The following is a 12,988-nucleotide window of genomic DNA, read 5'->3' as shown; positions in this document are numbered from 1 at the left end:
CTCCGAGAAAAGTGAGTGACATTATTTTCACACTTTTTGTGCATTATTTTAACATTTTTATGCATATCACCCTGTAATTCTGGAACCGGAAGTTGGATCCAAATGAAATTCCGGAACTTTGTCCGAGACCATAAGACCTTTAATTTGAATCTAAGATGGTGAAACTCGGTTCTACCATCTTCGAGAAAATTGAATGATATCAATTTCACATTTTTGGTGCATATCATCCTGTCCATATCATCACTCACGTCACTCTCGCACTCACGTTCCTGTCAAAATCATTCTATGAACATGACGAGAAGTAAATGCAATGCTGAACCTTGTTTTTGTTCATCTGGATCGAGAAGTGTCAAGATAACCTGCGAATCTTGCTCCGGTAGTTCATATTAAATGCGCAAATGTGAACAGCACTCTTTCTAAAACCATTCGGGACTGTCCTGGAGCGTGTTGGTTCTGCCCTAAATACCGTAGGTCTGCAAATAAAAACGCATCATCCACTGATACGATGAGCTTGATTCTCCAACGCACCACTTCTACATTAAAACTGGTTGGTGCCTTGACTGATTCAATGCAAACTTTCTGCCGTATGTATACCCAGCCCTGTGCCAAGGTTTGCTGTAACAACCAATTTCGAGATAGATTGGAACGCTCCGTAAATAACGGTACTACTTTTTTCGAACGCCTTGATAATTTAAAACTGGATTTAACCAACCTCTTCGAGTCAATATTTGAAGACAACAACAAACGACCCGAACGATTATGTACAAAATTAATTAATTTTATACATACATACAAAAATTAATTAATTTTATCCAATTATGACTTCCGGTTCTCGAATTACATGATGATGAATTATTAAAATTCGAACCGATATAGAAGATGACAATCCCGAAAAGCTTCAAAGTTGGACTCAAAACTGTTGTAATTTATTCGTCATATGGCCATACGAATCGGTTTGGGTTATGCTGGTTCCTGAATACCGGCCCTGGAAGTACTTTAAATTACCGTAAACTCTAAAGTGGAACTTACATATCATGGCATGTTTAATCGATTATCACACTTCTAGATTCAAATTCGATCCGAGTTTCGACATTACACAGTAATGAGTGATTAAAATCTCAAATTGTCGCTTAAAACGACATGTCATGAAAACTTAAACACCGAAGAATATTCATGCGAAAAACACATGCGGATTGATAAAAAAAGGTATCATCTCACTGCTAGGTGGATTAAACACGTTTTTATCACTTAGTTCGAAACAGGCAGCTCATCACATACCGAAATCACCGCTCCCCCCACTTCCCCGGCTTCAATATATCAACAACAGCACTCGCTTGCAATCTCCACTAATGCCGTCAATTCCATCAAAAATGCCTCGTCCAGTTTACCCACGATCCCCCATGCGTCGCTCACCGAACCCTATTCCCCTCCAGCAAAAATCAAAATTTCTGATAACATTAGTCTGAGCGTGTATTATCAGAACGTTGGAGGAATCAACTGCTCTCTTGAAGATTATCGTCTCGCTTGCTCTGACGGTGCCCACGACATATACTTATTTCCGGAGACATGGTTAAACGGCAACACTCTCTCTAAGCAAATATTCGGTGATACGTTCTCTGTTTACAGGCAGGATCGCACCGAGCAGAGCAGCCATAAAAAAGCGGCGGTGGTGTATTACTCGCCTGTCGCTCAAAATTCAAATCTCAACACTTATAACTCTTGAACTGCACCGGTGTCAAGCAGCTTTGCGTTGCTCTCATGTTCTAAGATTTCACGCTCTATATTTGTGTTCTTTATATCCCGCCTGATCGCATCAATGATATGTCCCTGTTTGTTCAGCATTTGAACTCGCTCTCACAAATTGAAATCAAATGGCTTTAGACGATAAGGTGATTATTATAGGCGACTATAATTTCCCCGGCATTAAATGGTCTCGCTCTTCGTCTAATTATTTATTTCAATGTTTTCAATGACGTCTCCGAATCAACTTTCTTTGACTACAGAAGTGGTAATTTCAATGAAATGAATAGATTTCTGATGGAACTGGATTGAAACTATTTACTATCAAATCGTGACTGTAATTCTGCCGTTGATCTTTGGACACATAAAATAACCGACGCTATTACCCAAAAAGCAACGAAAAAACTGCTCTGTCCACCGTGGTCAAACCGAACTTTGAAGCGTTTTAAACGAGCCAAACGATGCGCTTTGAGGAAATTCACCAAAAAGCCTACTCTTCATTCTAGATCTTATTATCTGTTCCACAACAATCGTTATAAACGATTGAATAAATCGCTCCACTATGCCTTTCAATGTCGCATCCAGAAGAATCTTAAATCCCACCCTAAAAGGTTTTGGAATCACGTTAATGAACAAAGAAAGGAATCAGGGTTAGCTAGTCATATGTCGCTCGGCACTCTGCAAGCATCGATATCTGTGATCACTTTGGCAAACACTTCAGCAGCGTTTTCTGTGAAGAAAATCTGGCTAGTAATAACATCTTCGAAGCTGCCAACAATGTTCCTTTACGCCCCCCCGTTGGTCCCCATCCCATTATTACCATAGATATGGTGAAAGCTTCCTTAACTAAACTGAAAAGATCATCAAGCGCTGGACCTGATGGAATACCCTCCATTATTCTTAAGAATTCTCGGAAAGTCTACAGGTTCCTTTGATAATATTATTATATATATCCTTGCGCTCAGGAATTTTTCCTAATTCATGGAAGAAATCGTTCATCTTTCCTGTATTTAAAAAAGGTGATAAAAGCAATATACCAAATTACCGCGGAATTGCTGCATTATGTGCTGTATCTAAGCTTTTTGAAATAATCGTTTTGGACTTCATTACCCACAACTGCTCCAGCTACATATCTTCAACTCAACACGGTTTTATGCCAAAACCACATCCACATCCACAAACCTGGTATGTTATACATCCTACATAATTAAGTCGCTACTGGCGCGACAGCAGGTTGACGCCATATATACAGACTTCTCCGCTGCTTTTGATAAAATAAATCACCAAATAGCTATTGCTAAACTTGACAGACTTGGATTCAATGGATCATTTTTGAATTGGTTGCATTCGTACCTCATTGGTCGTAGTATGATAACTAAAATCGGAGACTGTACAGCTGAACCTTTTCGAGCTAACTCGGGTGTACCTCAAGGAAGTCATCTTGGACCCTTTTTATTCTTACTTTATCTGAACGATTTGAACCATTCGATGCAATGCTTGAAATTATCTTTCGCCGACGATTTTAAATTGTTCCATCTTATTAAAGATCACGAAGATGCCAGATTCCTACAAAAACAGTTGGATATTTTCTCCAACTGGTACGACCTCAATAGAATGGTATTAAACCCATCTAAATGTTCCGTGATCTCTTTAACTCGCAAACGCACAACCGTAGTATTTAACTATACTATTTCCGGAACTATCCTCAAGCGAGAATCGACTGTAAAGGACCTGGGAGTCCTTTTGGATTCTAAACTTAGTTTCAAACATCACGTCGAGTATATTATCTTTAAGGCTTCCAAGACACTTGGTTTTATTTTTCGAGTCACAAAGAACTTTAAAAGCATATATTGCTTAAAAGCACTATATTGCGCACTGGTTCGTGGCAGATCTGTTGCAATCTCAAATTGATTGCCCCGAATTGTTAGGCAAACTAAATTTAAATATTCATTCTAGAAATCTTCGATCTCATCAGTTCCTGAGAATTCAAACCGCTCGCACTTATTATGACTATAATGAACCTCTCTCCAGTATGTGTCGTCTATTCAATAGATGTTCTCATGTATTTGATTTTACCCTGTCCCGCAATACCATAAAACAATTTTTTTTAAACACAATCTCAAACAGTCCTTCCAACTCCAATACTTAAATTCTAGATTTAGCTTTAGGGTGATTTAGTATCTAATCCACAAGTTTAGTTTAGTGCTCCCTTAGTAAGTCTGCTTCCAATCTTTATCGATTATGCAACCAAGAATAATATTCACCATTAGGTTTGTTTCTAACATCCGCTCGACTCTCTCAATCCCCCGGCTGTCCACCATCTTCTTTGAAACTAACTAGATCTTTATGATGTTACTAATACTTTTTGCATCCCCCCTTCTTCATCTTTTCACCATCTTTTGAGACCATTAACTTGATCTTTTGCCGCTTTCAACTTCTTTCAAAACGACCCCCCCCCCCCCCTTTCCACCCCTTCGAACCCCTTCGTAATTCCATTTACTACAATATTCACTTTTCTCTTTTTCTCTTCTTTTTTCCTGTATTGCTATTACTCTCCGCTCTCCGAGAGTCACTCTCTTTGATGTCCAGCATGCCGGACACCCGCCGAGTGTTTGTGACTTGGGGGTTTTCCCGCGGACCCATACGGACAGCAGGATGCGGCCTTCAACGTCACCGTCCAATCACTCTTGACCCTCGCCGGGAGTAATGTCACTTTAAGCCCTTAGTATTAAGCAATATATCTGTTGGATCTTTGCAATCTGTTGATATAAAAAGATGAGGAGGTTTTATGCCTGCTGGAGAGAGAGATTGTAAATTTCAGCTCCAGTGGGCTTTTCCCTGCTCCCAAATAAATAAATAAATAAATTCCGGAACCATAATTTGGATCTAGATTATATTTAAGAACTTTGTATGGGACTATAAGACCTTTCATTTAAATCTAAGTTTGTGAAAATCGGTTCAGCAATCTCTGAGAAAAGCGAGTGACATTATTTTTACATAATCTGAAAAATCAAAATAAAAAAAATCAGGGTGTAGCCGGAGCGGACCGATCTTTTAAAAGCGCGTAGTTTTCGCGCCACTCCTTTCGGAGACTACCGCCATGTCGTAGATTGCCCGGATGAGACTGCACTAACGCAAGTCAAATAACAGAATTCTTCAAGAAGAATCCGGATCGGTCCAGCTAGGCACCCTGACCTTGTCCCAGAACAGGTTCCAAGACCCTAAATAACCAAACTCATCAAGACTCAAAGTTCACCTTCCAAACCACCCGGTAGAAACTCTCCATGCCTAAAAGCTCATCATAGGCAGAGTCAATGTTGGTCACCAGATACCGCTACTAAAGTGGAAGAGATTATTCTTAACTGATTCAAATTTACCATGTGGTAAAGAAAGCGGACTCAACATAACCGAAGTGACGTGGAAACATTTCAGTCAACTAAAAACTCTATCTAGCTACACTAGCAAAAAACATTTATTTAACTTTAGGCATAGATTGTAATGTATTTAGTAAATTGGACATGATTTCACGGTAAGTATAATTTATTTCTGCATGCTGATTCCTAGGCCTAGCTTTCTATTGTGTGCGTTTTTCTTTCTCTCCCTATCTACTAGTTCGTTAGTGTGCTTTTTTATCTCATTGTTCGACCCAACCACAGGTTATGATGACATCTTCAGGAGCGGCAAGCGATGAATGGTAAAAGCTTGGACACCCGGGTGTTATTATTTGTGTGCGTTTCGGAGGGTGCTTCCGAGAACGCAGTCACATGTGCACATGGATCATAAACGTGATCACTTCATGGACGCGCCCGTCTATAAGCGGGGTCCGAAAATCAATCCAGCGGTTATCAATTAATATCGGTTTCGGAATTTATGGACGTCTATTTGATCAAATAGGTAAAAACGGAACGGACTCACCGACTCAGCGACTGATGGATGGTGATGCTGGGTTTACTGCAGAGCACGTGGGGAACGAGGGGATCCAAGTGCTATGAGCACTTCGCCCGAATCTGACCAGCTGAAGAGGGCTTTTTGGATGCTGCTGGTTATTCTGCCGGTCGAATGATCGGTGTTTTACCAACACGTGGCTTTCCTAAGGCCACCGGAAGATCACTTCCAATGGAGCGATGTTGTAGCGGATCGACTCCCTTCCGACGGAAAAACGTGCGTCGGGCAAATCTGTCCTCCAGGAAGTGGCGAGTGACGCAGTCAGCGAACGGTGTCCAGCGAGCGTGCTTTCGTATGGATGATAACCTGAGAAATTGGATGGAACAAACGTGGTTGTTCGAACGGATCGTTAGCATAAAGCGGGTCTTTAATTTAAGCACATTTTTACCTTATCTTTCTATCAGCACACAAATATATTCCGCACACGATAAACTCACACACTTCATTTTCTGGCTATGTAAAAGAATAGAAATTTATATCCAACTGAAAAGAAAAACCACATCACTATTACCTTTGAACACTTTTTAATAAACGGAGCAAAATCGCGTCACTACCACTCTACTCAACGAACTGGGACAAAGTGATTGAGCCCTGTAATCCTCAGATTAGGGAAGAGAATCTCAACGTAAGCGGAAGTACGTCATTTCCCGAGAATTCTTCGGGATTACTCGGAATCTTGGGTCATTCTATTTAGTTCGTTCTAGCCCAAGTCACTATTCTATCTTTCTCTTTCCTTCAAACTAACTGAAAGGATTCTGTTCTTCGACTATGTTCGGCAATCTCACTCGGCTTAAAAGAAGAGAGCGTGATTTTTGGCTACCAATGGTTGGACTGAAGGACGACCCGTTACAACGTATAAATGCAGGCGGATTTGATTTGAAATATATTGATGGGTAATTGACATGTGGATCTCATTTGCATCAATAACTACGGTCTACTCTATGTGGATGTTTGTTATTGAGTTTTGGAAGAATTGAATTTATATTGAAAAAATTCAATTCAACAAATAAATACAGCAGTAAATAAATGAATAAATTAATAAATAAGTAAACTATCAAATATTAAATATTTCAATAGTGTGTAACTGTTACATCACTCCATGCTAAAGTTACGAAAATTTAGTTGAATTGATTTAACTAAATTTTCGTAAGAAAATATGTTACGAATATTTTTTTTTATTTACAAAATATTAATTTTACTATAAGGATAATAATTCGATTCTATGAAAGTTTATCGAACTATTCGGAGTCATATGTGTTCATCGTTAACTCGGGAGTCAACTCCACCTCTATTTCCAGATCATGTTCCATTACAGATCATGTCTGTCACTGACCTTCAACGTCGTGAGGCTCTGGTCTTCAACAAATGTTCTAATACTTCCAATTAATCAAACTATCTCTTAGAAAAAAAAACTTCATTGAGGAACATAACACAAAAAAAAACTAGGGGAAATTCTAATATTTCTGAATAACTGGTGACTATTAACATTGTGATCAGTTCTTCCTCACTGACTGCCGGTTATGCATGACTCTTCCCAATTCTATAAGCTTCCCAACACATACCTTATTAAAATGTACTTTCTGTCGAATTCATTCTAAATTCGATGAAAATACTATATTATTCATCACTAACTTATTTCCCGAAAAACTGGCTTATTCAAATTTGAAAACAACCTCAATCATTACGTTGAGCACAGAATTCTCCTCTGAATTTACCGCAAAGAACTGTTTCGTAAAGATTTGGCACCTCCCAAAGCTATACTAAAGGTAATTCGTCTACCTCTTTCACGAAACGTAACTAAAACTTAAAATTCTTCATTGAATTTCTACACCATTTTCAAAATGATCACTAGAAATTCAATAAGATACACGAAATATTTCCGAAATATTTCTTACTCAACCCAATCTATAAAGCTTTACACTAAACCTACCGGAAGAGTCTACTCGTCGCCTGAGCAATCGCAGTGGGTTGAACTGTCAAAGTGAAAACTAATCTTCAACGTGTCCGTACTATTTAATTTCACTCTTGTCGCGAAATTGATATATTTTCAGCGGATCATGGTGACTGTATCTTTTCTCCGAGATGTATTACGGGGGGAGTATTCTTTTTGTATTTCCTTTTTTAAAAACTGAATGCTTTGTTTTTCTTTTCATGGTATCACGGCGTGGGATTTTCAATTTGGCTATAGATTAAACCATCATGGATCAGAGCCCGAATTTTCAACATATATCCATTATTGACGGAAGTTGAATTGCAATTGTTCAATATTTACGTTATTGTTCATTAGAAATTTGATGGAGAATATTTTCTGAAGTTATTCATCAAATCGAAACTTTTCAAGGATGTAGAAATCGGAGCATATGAATGAAATGAACAAAATTTCACTACTATTAACGGATAATCGAACTACTATTGAAGGATAACGGAACTACTATTAACGGAAAAGAAAAATTACTATTAACTAACGGATAAGAAAACTATTATTAACGGATAAGACAATTACTATTAACGGATAAGAATGTCGATATGAAAGTTGGAACGATACGAAACTTGGCTACGGATGGAACTCCATTGATTATGTCAACGATGTCCGGTTCAAGAAAATTATAAGTATATGTTATATTTGTAAGTGTTACTGACATTAGGAATAATTCTCAGTAGTAACAGGTATTTAATTACTATATTGGTTCTATGTTTTTTTTTTTCTACGCTATGGTTGATCTCTCGGAAGCCGGTTTTTGTTATCGGTTTTTCATTCCAAAAATTTTCTATTTTAGACATATATGTTTCCTACACTGAAAGAATTTACCAACCACAAGCTGAATGGTTTTTGCTTCATCCGATCCCCATAACGAATTTCAGATGGTTTTAATAAGTCGGCCATTCAATTTCCCCTCTGTCAACAACAAATTTATTTGTATGAATATCATTGAAAATTTGTTTGAAGCACATACACTTGTAAATTGAATGAATCCAAAATGTAGATGATTTTCGTTTCAAAATTAATCATCACAGCAGCCATATAGGAAATACTATGTATTTTGTAGTGCGTATGATGTTCAGACATATAATCGCATACCATCAACCGAATGAATTTAATCTACACCAATCGTTTTTCATGTAGTTTTATGCATTACGGAGACCTTATAATGCGGATGATATTAAGATGAATTAATATTGAAATTATACGGCTGGAAATGAAAATAAATTAAAATGCAAATGACCTACAATTGAAAAAAGTTTTAATTATGCTCCACTTCCATTTTTAAACATTTCTATGACAGTTGAATTTTTTTACAATTGCATTGGAGTTCAATGAGTATGAATAAGATATTTTTCAAAATCGATGAACTGATGTGTAAGTGCTCCTAACAAAGGTGGAAATGATCATATTTGATAAGAAAAATATGACGAAGAATGTCCCACATACTTTCGTCAACCAAGATGTTGGAACGGATTTTGGCGTATACTATAGTTTACAAAAATTGATAAGATTATTCGCAAGAGTGTTTTGAGCTGGAACCGCAGGGTGCCTAATAAAACTATGAAATATTGTACGAATAATTAAGTTTGGGCAATTTCAATTGATTTTATTGAAATAGTAACAAAGTCATAAAAAAGTTAATTTAATGAAAAGAATTGGTTGAAATTGCAATTTGTTTTCCTTTAATGGATTTAGATTTTTTTAAAAACATATTCACAGAAATAATAAAAACAATAACATTGAAAGAAGAAGATACAAATAACACTGAAGATAAAAATCGTTTATTTAACAAAAATAAAAATATATTTGTTCAAATTTAAATTTGGTTTATTTTCGCATACGTGTTATTATAATTATAATTAATATATTTTAAACCGATCAGCACTATCGCCCGATTCATCTGGAAGGCTTTGCTTCTAAGCATTACGACGACAGTTTTTTCAAGTTTTGATCTGCTTTTTGAAGTTGGTCGTATTTTTGTTGTTGATAAAACGGTACATAATAATCGAATGATTTATTGCCGAATTTATGTAAATCCACTTACACTGATTACACCAGAAATTACCGAGCGTGCTATTTTTCTTTGAAATAAATTCCGAACTGCAAAACATGTCGCAACATTTGTCGTATGTATGCCGATCAAAGATAGTTTCTTCTGGCTTCTTGCCCTTGACTAAAATAACTGAAAGTCAATTGGTTGAATAGTTGATAATGTCTCAAGAAACTTACCTTCCCACTTCATGGTAGTAAAATTAATATATTTAATGAGGCACCCTGCTTTAGTTTTAAGATGCCGAGGGCAAGGTTTTTACATATACCACTTAGACACCTGAGACAATGTTGCAGAGAAACCGTAAGATTTATTGTTACATATTCATTGAAACTTTTCCATTTAACATAAGTAGACATTCCAATATTCTGTATAAACTATGCTGGGGTTAGTTGAGTAATCGTACTTATTTCCGTCAGTGTATTCAATGAATTGTACACAAAATTTTTACAATGAAGTGTTTAGGTTGTTAAGTATCGACACAATTAAAAGTCTAATTTCTCCCCTCAACAATTTTTTTGAAAAGAATCAAGTGTACAGTTTGAATATATTCATCATTTAGCAGCAGAAACCAACATATTGCACAGTGAAAAATATATTTTCTCATCAAAATACAATAAATTGTATTTAACCGAATACTTCCGATTTAGAATCACTTATTTCCACTGTGGAATTGGTTGGTCAAATGAAAAATACAATGGTTTATCAATATAAGAAAATGTAAGAAAACTTTGAAGTTGAAAGTATCAATTTCATGTAAAATATCGTTTGCTGTGAGATATACGACTTTTCCCTATCCATTCAAATGTAAATTATATTACTGTTGAAAACCGTTATAACCTTACCAAACGATTTCACAATAAATTCATTTAAGCAGCCAGATAAGTTAAATTTGGATAAAGTAAACACGATTTATTTTTGTTATTATTGTCTGTAAAAGTAATGATTTTAAAATAAATTTACACGATTATTTAAAATAATATTTTTTTTTTTCATAAATACGTTTATTTCTTAAGGCAATTTACATAAGTTTTTTTTCGCCGTATCATCACTTTTACATAGAATTCTTAACCTAATATAATACTAATATAATCACAGCGATTTGAGTTTAATAAAACATATTCCTCTTATATTTTAAATGTCATATTAGCTATTTCGTTATTTATTATTAAATCTACTTAAGAACATTATTTGAACCAAGCGATTAACTGCTATAAATTATGAGATAAGCTTAAATTTTTATACATTTTGTTGTTGATTTCGTAACCTATTTTGAGTTTGTTTGTATCAGCACATCATTTTTATTAAAAATTTGCTATTGGATGAACTAATAGACGCAGTAGGAGTCAGAACTAACCCTCAAAAGGGTCAATTATTAAATTGAAACGATAAAGAAGTTTCATGTAAGAAAGGTCACGACAAGCAAGAATGTCTCGAACTGGGACATTGGATAGTCTACCTTGGGTACGCAGGGAATTTATTAGTTGAGATCTGACATCACGATACTCCTCGCATGTCCAAACGACATGATCAATATCGCGATAGCCTTTGCCACAAGCACAATGATTAGTTTCGGAAAGTCCAATTCGAAGGAGATGTGCATCTAAGGGAAAATAATATTTTTATTTACAATAAAATTAATTGACTTGTACACTAAAAATTTGTAGCAGAGTATGCAGATGATCAAGTTCTGAATTGCAATATAGTTACAGAGATTTGTTGGTTTCCATCTCCATAGCAATTCTGGAAAAAGACGCGTAGAAAAAGAAAATACTCAGATTTGATCCATTTCAAGAGTATGCAGTAGATCCATGGTAGAATGAAAACTTTCTTGTCAAATTTTGATCATGTTTCATTCTACTGATTAAATCTGAGTTTTTTTTTCTTTAAAAAGCGTCGTCATTCATTTCGATTCAGTTCGGGTCGGAGGTCGGAGCAAGTCTCCTCTTATTAAACTGATTGTTTAAGATAGTAGATACAAATAAAATATAATTGATTCGATATGAGGATTCAAAAAGGTTTTGAATTTACTTAATTAAGGGGGCAATATACAATCCAAGAAAAATAGATTTGGCCACAATAATTGTTTGTCTAAAGCAGAGATTGCCCTTACATTACGTGAATTCTAAGTCTACTACAGATTCTTACTTCACTGAATACTCACCAAAGTACTCTGACACCAGGTTTTCCAATATTTCCATCGAGCACCATTTTTAATCACTGATTTCGTATTACCACCACAATACGTATTAAATAAAAACCTTAATCGTATAACTTCGGTTAAAAAACGCGTTTTGTTTACATTCTGACAAGTTATCCAAAAATATTTTAACAATTGAAGGAAACGCACTGATAATTAATAATAAACTCATGCTATGTTATTTTTCCTTCAACATTAATCAAAGTTTCATTCAAATTTCCAAACAAGAAATTCTTCTGAGTTCGATTGTATGAAACACTGCAAAATGAAAATAATACATGCATGGAAAGATTTTTGTTGCGGGAATATCATATAACAGATTCATTTCGATTTTATCAATTTTACATACAATTGTAATACAATTCCATATATTTATGCCAATCATATAAATGATGGAAGAAAATCAGAAGAAATGAGTATGAAACTCATTTTTCGCTCACCATAAAATTATTCGAACTGTTCTATAATTCATTCTTAGGAATAAACTCTTCTCAGGGATTAAATGACAATGTGTAACATACATTCAGTCTGATTCACGATGATTAACACACAGTTCACTAACATTTCAAACGTAACTGACAGTCATAGAATATATGAATGGTAATCACACATATAAGATGTAAAACTCACTGAATATTGATCATATAATCATGCACATTGTTCTATCATTCAATAGTCGGAATTCTCAGTTATTTATCGCATTGAATGAAGTTTCATTCAAAATGCGGCTGGCGTTTTCTTTCAGTGTAGCTGAATGACATTCATTTTTATGACTCGATGCGAGAATAGTGTTTTCCTAAATCGGATTTTTGTGCATTTTTAGATGCTTCGTTGCCTTATTGAAGGTTACATAGCTGAATGAAATTCATTTTCATGACTCGATGCGAGAATTGTGTTTTCCTAAATCGGATTTTTGTGCATTTTTAGATGCTTCGTTGCCTTATTGAAGGTTACATAGCTGAATGACAAGTTTATTACTGTCAGGAATTCGGCAGACGAAGTTTTTTAAGGTATTTACAGTTGAATACTCCGAGTCGTTTTCCATTCCCATCTTCCAATTCGTAACAGT

Source organism: Malaya genurostris, chromosome 2 (genome assembly GCF_030247185.1).
Source record: "Malaya genurostris strain Urasoe2022 chromosome 2, Malgen_1.1, whole genome shotgun sequence".
NCBI lineage: Eukaryota > Metazoa > Arthropoda > Insecta > Diptera > Culicidae > Malaya > Malaya genurostris.
The sequence above is the reverse complement of the archived record's forward strand: the minus strand, read 5'-3'. Positions refer to the sequence as shown.